This window comes from Pleurodeles waltl, chromosome 3_1 (assembly GCF_031143425.1).
Source record: "Pleurodeles waltl isolate 20211129_DDA chromosome 3_1, aPleWal1.hap1.20221129, whole genome shotgun sequence".
Classification (NCBI taxonomy): domain Eukaryota; kingdom Metazoa; phylum Chordata; class Amphibia; order Caudata; family Salamandridae; genus Pleurodeles; species Pleurodeles waltl.
The window spans coordinates 1,331,502,738-1,331,522,132 of NC_090440.1; the positions used below are offsets into that span (position 1 = coordinate 1,331,502,738).

Here is a 19,395-nt window from a genome sequence, read left to right on the forward strand (position 1 = left end):
ACACCACGTGGACCAAAACCTGCTGTGCAATTTTAAGAATGTCCATGTTCAAACTCCAACAAATGCATTTTAGTATTTAGGGCAGGCATCCACGACCAACTGTGATGATGACAGTAAAATCTGACTGAATTTACTGTACACTTGTTTTAAAATTTTGCAGTAGGATTGTTGGAAAAAGTTCTATATCAAAAGGTCAAAACAAATTAGTTATATTTCTAAAATAGCCATAAGAGATTTTCTAAAGCCTAGATGCATGTCATTATTTTATTCAGGGATGGTGAACGTTTGTACATACATATACTCATTTTTTGAGTGGACAAGCGTACACTATAAATGGGGTAAGAACAACTATCTCAATCTACAAAAATATATGCCTTAAATATATACAAATCCAAGTGGTTCGGTAGGACCAGCATTTGTAATTTTTCCCACAATTTCTGAATAAATACACACTCTTAAGTGACCACAAAATAATCTGGAAAAACCAACTCAAATAAATCTGTTTGTGAAATATATTCTCTTGCAAGTCTGCCCTTTATGCTGACACAATGAGTTTCTTTACATGCCCACTATGGAATATGTTCAGTTCTGCTCTAGATATTTGTTACGAATGTTCTGTAAAGCGCTAGCCATTCACCCTCTTGTCAACACTCCCACTGTGATACAATCTCCCATGTTAGGTGCACTGTACTTCTCGAATTTAAGCAGATAGTGAGTTTTCTGCTACTTAAAGGACCATGTTAAGCCTATATTGGCTCTTGAATTAGTGATTTCATATCCAGCTATGATGATAAAAAAGTGTCCATCAAGCAAAACAGCCAGCAAAAAGCCCAATATTCGAAAAATGAACTGAATGGAAACTAAATTATCGTTTTTGTATGATGAATTAATATGTCTGCAAAACATAATAATTAACACACAAAACATAAAAAAACGTTACTAAAGCCATTAATGCATATAAAAATGGCTATAACATATATACCATTAAAACTGTTGTATAAATACATTTTGAGCATTGAATGATTTCAAGCAAGCATATGTTGTATATGACTCAAAGCTTTTCTCTGAACGTGGATAGTAACTTTACCACTTTAATGTTCAAGTGGGTAACGTCAGGGTTCAGTGCCGCCAAAATGGCCTGTCTGCATATCAAAAGATCTGCACTGCAACGCTCTGCGTGCGCTCTCTGTAAAGCTGGGTTTCTTTTCCAGTATTGCAGAGTCTGCAGGTAGTGCCTATAGGCCGTACGTGCCACTTAGGCAGAAGGTGCAGAGTTGGAAAAACCCCAAATCAGTAGTGCATGAGCTTAAGTTGGATATACTTCTAATAACTTGGACCCAGAAACCCCCGGTGGCCCTTTGTACTATACATTTTTATCACCACTAAGGCATGCGTTTGCCGTGCTAACATGCTCTTATCCTCTAGTTTGCTGACCGTGTGAGCGCTGATAGAAACAGATTTTTTAAATACTGCCCGATTCACCTGCTGATTCCACAGATCCCTTGCCTAGAAAGTATCGAAGGACTTTTCCAGGAAACAAAGATGCAATGAGTTTCTCGGACCGCTTCTCATTTCCTGCCAGTTAGAATTATCCAGGGTGCAAGGCCTAAAAGCTGTACAATATAAGACATGCTTGCTGGCCAACTATTACCTGATATAATAGGCCAAACTCTGGGTACACTCATGCTGGGGAGGCCTTCATTGGAAGGCGAAAAACAGTCATATATTTCAGCCACCAGGAAATTCAAAAGCTTGCTTTCCTTCCCCAGCAAGGTTTTGCTCCCATATGTTACTGATGAAAACATCTTCACCTTTATGACCTCGAGGATAGGGTCTAGCCTGGGGCGCCATAGGTGTTTTGAGGCAATTGTAAAAGCGCATTTTGGGGCCTGGGCTTTATATCTGATTGATTATTTTTGCTGTTAAGTTTCCTCTTGCATCAATCCAAACTTATAAGTACTTACACTCCGTTACTTTACCGAGACTCATTTCCCCACTGCCAGGCCTCTCTTTTGTTGACCCTTTTACCACAGATGACAAATTTGATTGTTGCCAAGTTCACGTTCAGTCCATTTGACCTAGTATATTCGTTTAATTTATTGATAGTCACCGGAGGTACACTTTTGTTTTACTTAACATAACCAAATTATCTGCACGCAGGAGGTTAGACAGTAAATTTCCTCCCACTTTTTGCAGATGTGAAATGACAACATCCCATGCCAATGTACGATCTGATATATAAAGACTGAAAAACAAGGGGGCCAGGACACAGCCGTGTTTGACCACAACTGTTGTCTGGACTTTCCTAGTTACATGATTACCATTGCCTTGCTTTATCCCTACCCATGTTTGGAGTCTAAGAGTTCAATTGCCCTAAGCAATTTCAGTATAATAGACCCTGATTGCAATTTTCTCCATAACTGACTTCTAGGGACCTAGTCAAAAGCTACCTTCAAAGTCAACAAAACAAATATAGTGTCTCCATACAATTAGCTCGAACAAGAAGAATTGAAAGAGCCAGCAAGATCGAGACGAAGCCTTGTTTTTGTTGAAATCCTGTCTGATTCATGAGAATTAACTCCATTTCTTTTACCAGAGATTTGAGGTCTTCCAACGGTTATCCTGCACAATATTTTGCTTCCACATCTAAAAGGGAAATCAAATGGTAATTAGTTGGGGAGCTCCTCTTCCTTCCCTTGAAAATGGGATGTATTATTGAACCCTTCCTGGTATTTGGGATTTCTTCCTCCTAAAAAACTTCAATGAAGAGGGGATCTAATTTCTTTGACCAAAACTGTGGGGACTTTGTAAAGACTACATTTGGCCCTGGGGCGCAGTCAGCTCGTGAATACTCAATACACCTCTGCAGTTGCCTGCTCATTACTTCTGACATTGCTAGTGGGCTAGCTTGTAACTGCTGGGCTGAACTCCACCTCATTAAGCTTCTCTTTCACACTGTCTGTCCACACTTCATGCTCCTCAGCTTCCAGATGAGTCGTTAAATACTTTACCTAGTCTTGCTCACTAATGTCTGCTCTATTTGTCCTTTGCAGTCCTTGTTTCTTCTAATTTACCATCTGCCAGACTTTGCAGAATTCCTGGACTTCCTGGCATACACTAGCCTGGCCCAGAATTTCTGGAAATTGTCCTTCTTATTTAGCTAAAATTCATTCTTAAGCTTTTTCCTGCTCATATTCACAGCTACTATAAGTTTATTATTACGGGGGGTCGGCTCACAATAAACAGAGATGCCTCTTTAACTGCCTTTTGGTAAGATTCCTTCCTGGGAGTAGTCTGTACTGGTGTTTTCCTTCCAGGATGTAGCCAGCAAATTTTGATAGTATGTATTCAATGAATGATGGTATGTATTCAAATAACTTTTCCCAATTGCCAATGGCTTAGTGGCAAAGGCAAAATGGCTTGCAGGCCCGCTTCATTCCATTGTAGCCTTTTTAAGTTAGTTGTGTGTGCACCTACCAATAGTATCCTGGATATCTGTGGTCCTGATAATTTTGCAGATAAGGTGACAACCTGTGGGTTATGGTCGCTTTCAAATCAATGCTCAATTCTATATTGCAAGATATGAACAAATAAGGAAACAGAAGCAATCCAAATATAAGACACACTTCTCAGAAGCCTCTGTATATGAAGGCGGTCTGAAACCTGTCATTTAGCACTCCCAATTCTGCTATTGTGCAGAAAGTTAAAACGCTTCTCTCCTCCTTATCCTGGTGGAGCTTATCTGACAAAAGCCTGACTAGGTACTTACCCATAACAGCCTGCCTCATGTTGACTGAGATCACCATCCTGGCTACAAAATTAATTGTCATTAAAATCTCCTGTCATCAATATTTCTGAATTCCTATGTACTTTTTTGATATCCATTATTACTTTCCTCAACCTTTTCGGTGCCATAATTTTATTTTATGCCTCCTTTCAGGACTGATGTATGTATTAATAAATAGCAATTGAGACTCAGGGTCTACAGTCCACCCCTTACTGGCAGAACCCTAAAGAGTGGGGAGGTTCAACCCACAACCTATATATGTTGCAATACTCCCTTTAGGACGCTCACTGTTCTTTTTTCAGCATGTATTGACAGGCGGATACATTCCACAAATGAGATTAAAGGTGCTGCGTCTGAGCCCAAGTTTCCTTGGGGGAGGGGGGGGAGGGTGTGTCGGTGACATGGCACAGGGGAAGGGGATTTTATGGGGGAGTGGTGCAACCCACAACCTATATAAGTTGCAAGACTGCCTTTTGGACGCACAGTGTTGTTTTTTTAGCCTGTATTGTCAGGCCCATATATTCCACAAATGAAATTAAAGGTGCTGAAGTCTGAGCCCAAATCTCCTTGGATGAGGGGGTGGGTTGAGAGTGAGGGGATATGGGAGGGTGCTGCACAGGGGGAGGTGCAAGCCACAACCTATGTATGTTGCAAGACTGACTTTTGAACGCCCAGTTTTAATTTTTTTAACCTGTATTGCCGGGCTAATATATTCCACAAATGAGATTAAAGGTGCTGAAGTCTGAGCCCAAGGCTCCTGCAACGTAAGACCTTGAAATGTTTGCAAGTAACAGATCAGATCCAAGATTCCATGAGCATATTTTTAAACGAGAGCCCTATTTCAGATTACAGCCTTATACTCTCTATATTTCAGTAGACTGGAGCCTTGATGGAAAGGGCTGCTCGAACCTGGTCCCAAGCCACGGGGGGCTGAAGGCATTGCAATGGTTTATCCTGGATTATCCACTGATTAGTTATAGCACTCAGCCTCATGTTTATTATTCTTAAACAATATGCTCTTGCTTGTGGGCCTACTGCATCTTTCAACAGAGATGATGGCATTGTTGACATTGGCGGAGTTCTCATATGCTAGTAAATAAGCAGTAACGGGTAGGCACCTGTGTCATATTGTGAACTTTTTATGCACCAGTTTCCTAACATTGTTTTGTTTTGGTAGACAAGATCAGAATATTCTTGTGATATAAAGGTTACCATTGTCAGTTCGGTGTTGTGATCCACACCATGTAATGAACTCAAAGGAAATTGTATCATCTGACTTGATCCATATCAGAGCAGGTAATTCTGCTATAAAACTAAGAATTTTGCCACGGTTTAACACATCTTGTCTTCCCCTTGATTGGTATTCTTGACACCATAGGAGTTTGTCCCAGATGGAATTAATGCTGATTTGTATTTCCTCTTTGCGATAATCCTTTCATTTTTCTTGCTCCTATGGACTTTTACCTCCAGTATGTTTGAGGTTTCTGCTTGACTAGTGGTCACTTGTAGGATTCCTGCATTCATTCTTGCTAGATTCAGTGTCGCCTTGGGGGGCCGGGACCCTCCTGCCTCCTAATTTCTTTCTTCTGAGAATTGATTTTGTCTTGGGAGATCCTTTGGGTCTTTGGTTGCAACACAGTTTGCACTATCTCCTACAGTGACGGTTGGGTATAACTTACCTCAATAAGGTTAGTATTGGGCCAATCGCTTTTAAGCTGTTTTGTACTTTGTATACACTGTTGGTTGTGTCATACTTTGTAACCTTCATGCAGATGGTAACATTCCCACTCTTTGTGTTACAATGGTGACTGTTTCTGTTCTGGATCTTCTCATTATCTTCTGTTTTTGTGCATTTATTTGAATCTCTTGATGATAGTTTTTTAACTTCTGATAACTGTCATTAGAGAGCTGCTGTTCAACCACGTCTATCTTTATTGCGCCTAATTTTTTTGGTAATTTGTTCATTATATTTATCCTCATAGTCTTGCCCTTTACGAGTAACCCTGATCTGACGTTGTACTGCACAAATTATTTTCCACCTGGCCACCACTTGTTAGAGGCTCAACACCACTTTTTAAAGACACCTGTGGCTTGGTGGGTGAATCTATTTGTAGGTTCCTCGTCACTTCATAACTGCTTTTAACACAATTAAAGATTGGCTAGAGTTTTTTTCACTATGATGTACATTTGATTTTGCCAAAACTCTATTTTTGACCTTTCACTGCCTCTTCCTCTCACGTTTACTGCTCCTTTTTGGGGGTCTCATCTAACTCTTGGCCGGGTTCCCTTCCCTCTGGTGAATGTGAAGAAGACTTGTCAATGATTATTTGGGTATCGACTTATGTATCTTTCTTACAACAAATGCATGTACCCCTTTCATGTTTATCTTGCATACCAGAGGACACCACCCAGCATTCATTGCGCACAAAGTCTGAAAGCTCAGTGACAAATGAAACATTTTGGTTGCCTATATTCCCCGGCTGGTGGATTTCTGCGACTACTACAAAGTTCTGCACGCATGTGTTAGGGGCGCAGGGGATATGTAGTTCTCCCATAATAGTCTCTTCAACAGCTGGTTCTTTTCCGACCTGCCTTCTGTGTCATGGACATTAACTTCACTCCTCACAACAGACCACTTATAATTTCAGTAAGCAAACTAATCTTGTCCAATATCGGTGAACAGGCACATTGGTTTAGCTTTCCAGCGTTGTCAGATTGCACCCATATGATTCGGTTGTTGAGTTGTAAAAGTCTTTTATCCATTCCTGACACATATAGTGCAAGGGTATTCAGTAGATCGACCTGTATATCCAGTTTGTCCAATTGATAATCGAGGGCACTGACAATTTCTTGTATTACATTTAGGCTATTGCAAGTCTACGTGCAGTGGGCTAGACAGTCTGCACTCCCTTTGGTTCTCAGGGAACAACTTGGGAGTATCCGCTATGGTGTTTCTCAATCGCAACCCATTTGTCGGCAAACTATCAGTTTTAATTCTGTTTTTTGATTCCATTACTGCATCACTGCTCTGGTCAGATCTTTCCGGTCCGTCTGCCTGTGTTGTATACAAAGTCTCTTTTTATGTGGTGCTTGGATTGAAACTATCTAAGGTGGGCTCCAGCCGTGATGCAACATGGTCTATATTACCCTACATGTGCTCTAATGGGGTAGACAACCATGTAGACAATCAGATGCAACTGCTGAATCCTCAGTTCCGGGGAGTGCATGTGCAGCTAAATCACTTTTCCTAAATACCTGATCTGAAATCTTTGAAGCATTAGGGCTGATAGCTGATATAGGCCTAGATCCATAACCCCTGCACTTATCCTCATGCTCTGATGGTATTAATTCCTGTGAGTCATCTACTAACAGCGGTAAAGTAGGTGCTGTTGCTGCCTTTCAGATTTCTCTGCTTTACTTTCCTGAGGTGTGCGTTTACTGAAAATGAAAATTTGAGATGATAGTTGATTTGCTTTATGCTCAATTTTCAAAGGTATTTCCCCTGGATTAACACTACTAATGCTGCTACTCCCCTCCATAGAGGATACTGGGCATTGTAACTTTCTGCGGTTGGGTCCCTGTAGAGTACTTGACCTGGTTCTACTAGGACTAATTCCTACAAAACTCTCTGACTTAGTGTATAAATCAGTTATGCTGGTTGTAATGCAGGTATTCCACTCGGCTGTCTAGCTCTTATCTCCCGGATGTGGGGAGATCACTGCAGCTGAAATGGCTCCCAGGGAAAAGCAAAGCAGAGCCTTTGTGCTTGGCACTTTCTTGTGACTTGTGTAGGTGTCTCAGGGGTCTGCAGGCTTAATAGAAATTGATTGCGTTCTGGGAGTTTATCAAGATGTGTCGCCTGGTGCAGCGCATGGAATGTAGTAGCAGTCTAAGACAGGACAAATCGTTGCCCACAGCTGCAAGATGCACTGACCCTAGCACGGACGCTTCCGCAGACTGTGGGTTGCCTCCTGCAGCTACCACCAGCAGCTATTCCACTCGAGGGTCCTCAGTCACGCTGCTCATCCCTGTTTTTCTCCTTTTCCTCCTTCTCCTCTCCTGAGGGTCAGAAGAAATCCAGTATGACAGTATCTGCTGCCGGGAGGTGCTGCTGAGGGGGTGGGAGGTTAGGGGTAGTGCTTGGGGGGTGGGGAGTAGGCTCACTAAGCCACTTGGGCCTCCGAGCTCCTCCACTTCATCTGACTCCCTGTGGTCTCCCATTATCCGCCCTAACCCTGGCCCTCTCTCCTGGCTCTCACTCTGAACCAGCAGTGGGCAACCAAGAGGCAGGAGAGGAACCGGTGACAGCCAATGGGTAGACGATACCAGGCCACAACAAGTGGCAGCAATGGTGACTGAAGGTCAGCAGTAGAGTACCAATGTGGCATGCCACAGCGGCCCACTGCAGTCAACCAGAGCGGCGTTGACTGCCTAATCACCACTGTTACAATAAAGCAGCAAACAGTTAGATTTTATTGAATGCTGCCTTTTTCAAATAAACAGGTAACTGTGAAACATAGTGGCTATGTTTCTAAGGCTCCCCCCCATTAGAGTGGTTCTGGAAACATAATTGCACATTTATTTTCTTTCAACATATGCAATGTAATTTGTAGAAGGCGTAAGTACTGTTTAAAAAAAAGGTGTTAGTTATTGTTATTTGTTTGGCAATAGGGGTTCCTGTTTTGGAATGAGGATCATCTATCAACAGAAGGTATATAAACCCCATTCTGTTTCCTTAAAATGCTTTTCTTTCAAATAGCAGTTGACTAATGCACCGTGTCTGTCAGAGTCAGCAGTTAAATTTGCCAAGTTATTTTTTATTTGTGGAGCATATTTAAAATTTTCAATAAAAAGTGAACATAAGTCTGAAACTTGGTTCAAGAGAACAAAACTACATTTCACAGGTGGCGACATAAATGCACACTGAAGACTTGAGTGCTAGAGGACAGGTCAAATGGAACAAACATGACCGTGCACAGCAGGAGCTAGAGTGGCAGTACATATTCTCCTCAAGACTGCAGCTCAACCAAACCATTAATTTATTATTTCTTTTGTAAAATTTAAGGTCTGTAGTATTGCCTAGTTCTAATGTCTGTAGCTCTCTTTTTATGCACCAAAGAATACAACAGAAACATTACAGAAGCAACAATCTCTCATACCTGAAAATGTAGGTGTATGATGCTTGCAGGTGTGCATATTTAATGGAATCTCCATAACAGTTTTTTCCAACGGGTAGCTCGTGATCTACTGGTTGGACTCCAGCTATCTCTAAGAAGCTCACATGGGTCCAACCCAGCCCACTAAATTAAAAGCTTTTGCTCGGTTAGCTGTGTACCAAAATTGAAAAATGTGTATTTGAGATGAAAATGTGTGTATTTTCCGAACTCCCATGCTGAGGTTTGAAAAAATGGTTCCGTTATCAAAATATATTTGAATCTGTTATTTGAGTGCTAAATGATGCGGCGATAGGGAGGCTTATAACTTATATAATTAACTTTATAACCAGGGCACTGCAGCTATGACTGTTCTGCATTATCCATGTGGAGGCATTCACCTTTAACAGAGCATTCTTTACATTACTGCTGGCAACCATTTCTTGATGCACTGAAATGATCAATGCTGGTGATCTGGTACACAGGGGGCACGAACGTATTCTAGTCTGATGTGATTACTGTGACAACTCTAATAATATTAGTAGATCATGATGATTTTCATTTAACCTAAGTCACTCTTATTACTGAAATGTTTGGAGACCTCTGCCCTATAATGTTAGAACTTTTAAGTACACTAGAACTTTCCAATATATGGTCAACAATAAAACGGATTTAAGGAATGCCATGGTTTGCAAAACTGATGTAAAATTAACATCTTCTCAGACTGACATGTCTCTTCAATCTGTGGCCCAACACACTGAACATGGAGACCATAGAACTACAAATTGTAATAATGTACTAAGAGACTGTGCATCTTGTATTCACAACTCACATAAATCAAATAGATTAATAATGGAGCCTGGCATCCATCTATATATATATATATATATATATATCTCTCTCTTTCTCTCTCTCTATATATATATATATATATATATATATATATATATATATATATATATATATATATATATACTGTATTATTATATTGTGTGGCGGCACAATCCCACTGAAGCCGAGTCCCAAGATAGCGGACAACACTTCAACAGCTATGGAAAAATGAATGGGGGAAAATGAGTTTTGCCCCCCCCCCCTTTTTTTCCTCAGACCCCCCTGGACGGATCACCCCAAAACTTTCCAGGCAGCAGCTGACAGTACTGGCAATTTTGTTTGGAAAGTTTTGTGAAGATTCGTCAAGCGGTGCCAAAGATACAGGCAAGTAAAAAAACACTTTTTTGTATAGAAATGTGGTCCTACCTATAACTACATAGCGACCGCCACTAGGTTTTACATACATATACATATATATATCTATGGAAAATGTCACTTACCCAGTGTACATCTGTTCATGGCATGAGACGCTGCAGATTCACATGCTGTGCATTATCCTGCCATCTAGTGTTGGGCTCGGAGTGTTACAAGTTGTTTTTCTTCGAAGAAGACTTTTCGAGTCACGAGATCGAGGGACTCCTCCCTTTCGGCTCCATTGCGCATGGGCGTCGACTCCATCTTAGATTGTTTTCCCCGCAGAGGGTGAGGTAGGAGTTGTGTATATAGTAAAAATGCCCATGCAATGGAGTGAGTATGTATGTACATAATGTGTATAAAAATAGTTTAATTTACAAATTTACAAATGTACAGGTTTCATCAACTTATAACGGCTACAGGCTGCCGGGGAGGCGGGAGGGCGCATGTGAATCTGCAGCGTCTCATGCCACAAACAGATGTACACTGGGTAAGTGACATTTTCCGTTCGATGGCATGTGTAGCTGCAGATACACATGCTGTGCATAGACTAGTAAGCAGTTATCTCCCCAAAAGCGGTGGCTTAGCCTGTAGGAGCTGAAGTTGTCTGAAATAATGTTCGTAATACAGCCTGTCCTACTGTGGCTTGTTGTGTTGTTAACACATCTACACAGTAATGTTTTGTGAATGTATGAGGCATAGACCATGTGGCTGCCTTACAGATTTCTGTCATAGGTATGTTTCCAAGAAAGGCCATTGTGGTGCCTTTCTTCCTAGTGGAGTGCGCCTTTGGCGTAATAGGTAGATCTCTTTTTGCTTTAATATAGCAGGTCTGAATATCTCTATCCATCTGGCAATGCCTTGTTTGGATATTGGATTTCCTGCATGAGGTTTTTGGAAGGCTACAAACAATTGTTTTGTCTTGCGAAATTGTTTTGTTCTATCAATGTAATACATTAGTGCTCTTTTGATGTCTAACGTATGTAAGGCTCTTTCGGCAACTGAGTCTGGTTGTGGAAAAAAGACTGGGAGTTCCACTGTTTGGTTTAGGTGGAACGGTGATATAACTTTTGGTAAGAATTTTGGATTTGTATGGAGAACCACTTTATGTTTATGTATTTGTATAAAAGGTTCTTGTATAGTAAATGCTCGTATTTCAATTACCCTTCCAAGAGATGTGATAGCTATTAGGAAAGCTACTTTCCAGGTTAAGTATTGTATCTCACAAGAGTGCATGGGTGCAAATGGTGGACCCATGAGTCGTGTTAATACAATATTGAGGTTCCACGAGGGAACTGGTGGTGTTCTTGGGGGTATGATTCTTTTTAAACCCTCCATAAATGCTTTGATGACTGGGATTCTAAATAGTGATGTTGAATGTGTAATCTGCAGGTAGGCAGATATTGCTGTGAGATGTATTTTAAGAGAAGAAAAAGCTAGTTTAGATTTTTGTAAGTGTAATAAGTAACTTACAATGTCTTTGGCGGAAGCATGTAGTGGTTGAATTTGATTATTATGGCAGTAATAAACAAATCTTTTCCATTTGTTTGCGTAACAATGTCTTGTAGTTGGTTTTCTAGCTTGTTTAATGACCTCCATACATTCTTGTGTAAGGTCTAAATGTCCAAATTCTAAGACTTCAGGAGCCAGATTGCTAGATTGAGCGATGCTGGATTCCGGTGTCTGATCTGTTGTTTGTGTTGAGTTAACAGATCTGGTCTGTTTGGTAGTTTGATATGAGGTACTACCGACAGGTCTAGTAGTGTTGTGTACCATGGCTGACGTGCCCAGGTTGGTGCTATTAGTATTAGTTTGAGTTTGTTTTGACTCAATTTGTTTATTAGATAAGGAAGGAGTGGGAGAGGGGGAAAAGCGTAAGCAAATATCCCTGACCAACTCATCCATTACGCATTGCCCTTGGACTGAGGGTGTGGATATCTGGACGCAAAGTTTTGGCATTTTGCGTTCTCTTTTGTTGCGAATAGGTCTATTTGTGGTGTTCCCCAGCGTCGAAAGTAAGTTTTTAGTATCTGGGGATGAATTTCCCATTCGTGTGTTTGTTGGTGATCTCAACTGAGATTGTCGGCTAACTGGTTTTGAATCCCTGGGATGTACTGTGCTATTAGGCGAATGTGATTGTGAATTGCCCAATGGCAAATCTTTTGTGGTAAGAGACACAGTTGTGATGAGTGTGTCCCTCCGTGTTTGTTTTGGTAATACATTGTTGTCATGTTGTCTGTTTTGACAAGAATGTGTTTGTGGGCTATTAGCGGTTGAAATGCTTTCAATGCTAGAAACACTGCTAACAGTTCTAAATGATTGATATGCAGTTGCTTTTGTTGAACGTCCCATTGTCCCTGTATACTGTGCTGGTTGAGGTGTGCTCCCCACCCTATCATGGAAGCATCTGTTGTGATTACGTATTGAGGCACTGGGTCTTGGAATGGCCGCCCTTGGTTTAAATTTATAGGATTCCACCATTGAAGCGAGAGGTGTATTTGGCGGTCTATCAACACTAGATCCTGAAGTTGACCCTGTGCTTGTGTCCATTGTGTTGCTAGGCACTGTTGTAAGGGCTGCATGTGTAGTCTTGCGTTTGGGACAATGGCTATGCATGAAGACATCATGCCTAGGAGTTTCATTATAAACCTCACTTGATAGTGTTGGTTTGGGTACATGTTTAATATCACATTTTGGAAGGCTTGTACCCTTTGTGGACTTCCCTTTTATGTGTTGATTGTTGCTCCTAAGTATTTTTGTATTTGACACAGTTGTAGATGTGATTTTTGGTAGTTTATAGAGAACCCTGGTTTATGAAGGGTTTCTATGACGTATTTTGTGTGTAGAATACACTGTTGCTGAGTGCTGGTTTTTATTAACCAATCGTCTAAGTAAGGGAATACATGCATGTGCTGCCTCCTGATGTGAGCAGCCACTACTGCAAGGCATTTTGTGAATACCCTTGGGGCTGTTGTTATGCCGAATGGTAACACTTTGAATTGGTAATGCACGCCTTGGATTACAAACCTCAAGTATTTCCTGTGGGAAGGATGTATGGGTATGTGGAAATATGCATCTTTGAGATCTAATGTTGACATGTAGTCCTGTTGTTTGAGCAAGGGAATCACGTCTTGAAGTGTCACCATGTGAAAGTGATCTGATTTGATGTAAAGATTCAGGGCCTCATTCCAACTTTGGCTGGCGGCTCCCGCCGCCAGCCAAACGGGAACCGCCAAATGGCCGCTCCGCGGTCAGAAGACCGCGGATGCCATTCTGGCTTTCCCGCTGGGCCGGCGGGCGACCGCCAAAAGGGTGCCCGCCGGCCCAGCGAGAAAGACCCTGCAACAAGGAAGCCGGCTCCGAATGGAGCCGGCGGAGTTGCAGGGGTGCGACGGGTGCAGTTGCACCCGTCGCGATTTTCACTGTCTGCAAAGCACACAGTGAAAATCTTTATGGGGCCCTGTTAGGGGGCCCCTGCACTGCCCATGCCAGTGGCATGGGCAGTGCAGGGGCCCCCAGGGGCCCCACGACACCCATTCCCGCCATCCTGTTTCTGGCGGTGTAAACAGCGCCGCCATGGAGGATTCCCTGGGCCAGGGGAAAACCGGCGGGAAACCGCCGGATCCCCTTTTCTGTCCGCGGCTTTACCGCCGCGGTCAGAATGGCCCTGGAAGCACCGCCAGCCTGTTGGCGGTGCTTCCGTGTCCCTCCATCCTGGCGGTCCATGACCGCCAGGGTTGGAATGACCACCTCAGTGTTCTGAGGTCTAATATGGGTCTCAGTGTTTTGTCCTTTTTTGGAATTAGGAAATACAGGGAGTAAACACCTGTTCCTTTTTGCTGTTTGGGTACTAGTTCTATTGCTTCTTTTTGTAACAATGCTTGGACTTCTAGTTGTAACAGATCTAAGTGTTGTTTGGACATGTTGTGTGCTCTTGGTGGCACATCTGGTGGCAAATGTAGGAATTCTATGCAATAACCATGTTGGATAATGGCTAGGACCCATGCGTCCGTAGTTATGTGTTTCCAGTTGTGGTAATAATTTGTAAGTCTCCCCCCCACTGGTGTTGTGTGGTGGGGGTTTGTGACATCGAAGTCACTGTTTGGTTTGTGGAGTTTTTGGGCTCTGGAATTTCCCTCTTGTTTTAGGGAACTGTCCACCCCTATATTGTCCTCGAAAACCTCCTCTCTGATATTGGCCCTGATATATGGGTCTGGCTTGTGAGGTGGAAGGCTCTGTGGTTTGGGCCCGAAACCCCCCTCTAAAGTGCGGCTTCCTAAAAGTGCCTCTGCTCTGTGGGGAGTAGAGTGCGCCCATGGCTTTGGCCGTGTCTTTCTTGAGTTTTTCTCTCGCAGTATCCACCTCCGGCCCAAACAATTGTTGTTTGTTGAAAGGCATATTCAGCACAGCCTGCTGGATTTCTGGCTTAAATCCGGAGGTTCGTAACCATGCATGTCTACGGATGGTTACTGCCGTGTTCACTGTCCTGGTCGCCGTGTCTGCTTAGTCCATAGCCGTCCTTATTTGGTTGTTGGAGATAGTTTGGCCCTCCTTGACAACCTGTTGGGCACGTTTCTGGAACTCTTTGGGAAGGTGTTGAATGAGATGTTGCATTTCATCCCAATGTGCCCTGTCGTATCTTGCCAGTAGAGCTTGAGAATTGGCAATTCGCCATTGATTGGCTGCTTGTGCTGCCACCCTTTTGCCTGCTGCATCGAATTTCCGACTTTCCTTGTCAGGCGGTGGTGCGTCTCCTGAAGTTTGTGAGTTTGCCCTTTTCCGGGCTGCTCCTACTACCACGGAATCAGGAGTTAACTGTTGTGTGATGTATACAGGGTCAGTAGGGGGAGGTTTATATATCTTCTCCACCCTAGGTGTGATGGCTCAGCCTTTGACTGGGTCCTGAAACACCTGTTTGGCGTGTTTTAACATGCCTGGCAGCATTGGCAAACTTTGGTATTGGCTGTGCGTAGACGACAGAGTGTTGAACAAGAAGTAATCTTCTATGGGCTCTGCATGCAATGCTACATTATGAAATGTAGCTGCCCTGGAAACCACCTGCATGTAAGCAGGACTGTCCTCAGGTGGTGATGGCCTTGCCGGGTAGCAATCAGGACTATTGTCTGAGAACGGTGCATCATACAAATCCCATGCATCCGGGTCATCTTGCATCCCTGTGTGCGTTAGTGACTGCGTCATTGGGGGTGTTGCTACTGGGGACAGATGTGGCGAGTGCCCTGGCGATTGTGGTGGCGAAAACTGTGGTGGTGTTTTTTCTTTAGCCACTTTTGCTTTTGGCTGCATTTCTGCTTCTTGGAATGCGAGCTTCCGCTTCATCTTTATTGGAGGAAGAGTTCTGATTTTCCCCGTGTCTTTTTGTATATGGAGCCTCATCTGGGTATGGTCTGGCTCTCCCATGCCCAGTTCTTGTTCAAATCTATGGCCTTGTAATTGTGTGGAAAGGCCTTGTTCCTCTGTATAGGAGCTGTGTTTCGGCTCCGAGGCTGCATGTTTCGGCACTGAAATCTTTTCAGCAGTCTTTTTTGGCTCCGAGGAAACCTTTTTCGGTTTCGGGGTGCCGAACTCTCGGTGCCGAGTCTGGTCGGAGCCGGTATCTCGACCGGAGTCGGATGCCTTCGGCTGTTGCGAGGCCTTTTTCGGTGCCGATGTTTGGTCACCGTGTTTTCGGGTTAAGCCATGGCCTGTTGGCGGTGGCGTCCCGTTGGCCTTCATTATTTTGGTGTGATTTTTCCCTGGGGCTGGTTTACTCACGGTTTGTTGCGACTTCGGCTGCTCACTCTCGGACTCATCCGAGTCCGAGTGTCGAATGGAGAACCTCTCCTCTTCTTCGACGTCGATGTGCCCGGCCGGTGTCAATGCCATCTGGAGCCTTCTAGCTCTTCGATCCCGCAGTGTTGTCTTGGATCGAAATGCCCTGCAAGCCTCGCAAGTATCCTCTTTGTGTTCGGGAGACAAACACAGATTACAGACCAAGTGTTGGTCTGTATAAGGATAGTTTGCGTGGCAGTTGGGGCAGAAGCGGAAGGGGGTCCGGTCCATGAGGTTTGAAGATGGACGCGGTCGGGCCGACCAGGCCCCGCCGAGGAGTGGAAGCCCCGAAGGGCCGCCGGAGCGCTTCTTTCTTCGGTGTCGATGTGCTAGCACTAACCCGGTACCGAGCGCAAACAATACCGTCGAATTTTCCGATAGTCAACTAACTTTTCCGAACCGAAATACAGAGCGAAGAGGAACACGTCCGAACCCGATGGAGGAAAGAAAACAATCTAAGATGGAGTCGACGCCCATGCGCAATGGAGCCGAAAGGGAGGAGTCCTTCGATCTCATGACTCGAAAAGACTTCTTCAAAGAAAAACAACTTGTAACACTCCGAGCCCAACACTAGATGGCAGGATAATGCACAGCATGTGTATCTGCAGCTACACATGCCATCGAACATATATATATATATATATTGTAGTTTTGTCAGACACTAGTCTAGTGAAGGTGGCACCATGCAGTCTTACTATAGATTTAGGCACTCTAAAATCTATGAACCACCTGCCAGTTGGGAATCTCACCAAGAGGTGCTCACTTGTGTGGGTACTTCCCTATAATGCACACACTATAAACATCAGCTATACCATGCTGAATATAGTACCAGTATACAGTATCATTGTAGGTAGAGTGAGATAAGACTGCACCATCTGTTAAACTATGAAAAAAGAAACTGTTACTCACTTTTGGAAATTATATTTCAGGCAGGTGCCTAATCTTTCCGTAGATTCTTCAGTTTACGAATATCATCCAGAACTCATCCAGAATATTTCCACAACAATAACCATCCAGCGCATCTAGGTGGAGCCATGTGGCTACAGCCATGACTTAACCCGCGGATGTGACAACATCAAAGTACCTTAGCCAACCATCTGTAAGTCGCTATCAGTTCCTCGCACCTTTTCTTTGACCCATCAAGGTGCTGGGAGAGAAATAGCAAAAGCTTAAGCCGCAATGGCAACACATGACACATTTTCATACATTGAGATCTTGTTATTGTACATGGCTCTGTCGGGGAGGAGGGACAGCGGTGAGGAATCTGTGTGAAGATAATACATCCACCACAAGGGCAATCTTACCTGTAAGCATCTGTTTGTAGTGGTGTGTAGGACGGTAAAATCACATGCTTTAAATACTCCTGAAAGCTGGTGCTGGGCTTGGACAATGCAACTTGTTCAAAAAAGCTTTGAGTCACAGAATGCTATGAGGCTCCTCACTTAGGTTATATTGCGTACGGGTACCGGACTCCACCTTAGATTGTTTTTCACTGATAGGGTGAAAGGCAAAAGTAGAGTGAAGAGTAAGAATAATATGACATGATCTGACCTGTGCATTGTAAATTGGTTAATAATGTTTAATTGAGAAAAACATGCACTACCATTGCAAGTATCTAGTAAGGACATAAGTGACTGTAAACCTACAGCACTAAGGGCCATATGTACGAACACTTTTTCCCATAGACACAGAATGGGTAAAAACCTTTGCTACATCTGCCCCTAAATGCTACAAACAGATGCTTCGAGGGTAAGTAACATTTTCTGCTTGTAGCATGTGTGGCTGTAGATATACAACCTTTGCATTGACTGTAAAGCAGTTTCCTCCCAGCCGTGGTTAATGGGCAGATGATGCAGATGTTTCAAAGAAGATCAAGAACAGTCTGGCCAAACATAACCTGTTGACAAGCTAGTATTTCCACACAGTAATGCTTCGAGAATATTTGCAGTATTGACCATGTAGCTGCCTTGCAGGTATCAGCTAAGGGGATGTTACCTATGGAAATCTGGGTGACTACCCTTTGACGTGTTGAGTTAACTCTGCTGGGAACAGGGAGCACTCATTTAGCTTTTGCATGGCAAGTCTGTAAGTATTTGACAATCCACCTTGCAATGACTGCCTTAGAAATAGGATGACCTTTGTAAGGTTTAGCAAAAGCCACAAAAAGATAGTTAGTTTTGCAGAAAGACTTAGTCCTGGCAATACAATATATGAGCAATGGCGATGACCATCACCGTCTAACGGATAGAGTTGCCACGAACGAAAGGTCTCTGGAACAGCTCGCTCCGGATTGTCAACAGCTAACAAAGAATATGTCTGAAATAATGTCTCGCATTAAAGCTCTGGAGGCACGAGTGGAAGATGCAGAGAACAGGGCACGAAGAAGTAATCTGAGACTAGTGGGTCTTCCAGAAAAAGTGGAGCAGGGTGCAACAAATATGACAAAATGTTTACAGCAATGGATACACAAGTAAGTGTCTCCTGAAGGATTGTCTCCATACTTTGCGATTGAGCGTGCCCAAAGGGTACCGGCTCGGCCCGCACCACCGGGGGCAAGACCACAACCAGTGGTCGCCAAGCTGCTCCACTTCAAGGACAGGGATCACACCCTCACCCGGGCAAGACTAAGGGGAGAGATTAAGAAGGAACCACCACATAATGATCTTCCCGGACTTCACCAGAGACACTCAGAGACAAAGGGCTTCCATTGCTGATGCCAAAAAACAGCTCCGGGAGCGAGGAATCCAATATGCTATGCTATTTCCAGCCAAGGTAAGGGTGGCCACGAACAATGAAGTTCTTTTTTTCACCTCACCGCAGCAAGTGTGAGAAGGGTTAGATTCAATGGACCCAGCCATGGCAAAGACTACAAGAAATCCAAGTCGCTCACGCACAACGCAACGGAGACCCAGACGGCCGACGACAAACGTGGCACCGCCGCATACACAGGCACTGCAGGACATCGCAGCATCCCTACATGGACAGGACCCTGGATCATCACACCCCTCAAAAGTCCTTTCCGACCATGAATCTACGTCTGGTAGCGCATCTCTTTCGTCCCAGGATGCCTCGGAAACTCTACCAAAAGTGACTCCGGGGACCTTGGATGAAATAATGTAATAGGTGCCCGTCTACTACCATCCAGATAAGTCTTCCCACACCAGGAGAGTGGGAAAGCATAACCGATCACTAAGGATGGCACATCGAACTGAAGAAACCTTGACCCAAAACTCCTGGACCAACGAAAATCATACCGGCTTTTGCAGCGATCGGAAAGGGAGACCTAATCGCCAACACTACACAACATCATGCCCTGTGCAGGATCTGAGCAGGAACCTCCTGCAGTATGGGCGGGAGAGAGAGACTTATCCTGGATCCATA

At 43.6% G+C, this 19,395-nt stretch overlaps 1 protein-coding gene across 7 annotated transcripts in view; it reads right to left on the reverse strand.

The window, feature by feature from the left end:
• SLC35F5 (solute carrier family 35 member F5) overlaps positions 1–19,395 on the reverse strand; it is a 575,369-nt gene that overhangs the window by 247,664 nt on the left and 308,310 nt on the right. The gene's annotated exons all lie outside the window — the stretch shown is intronic.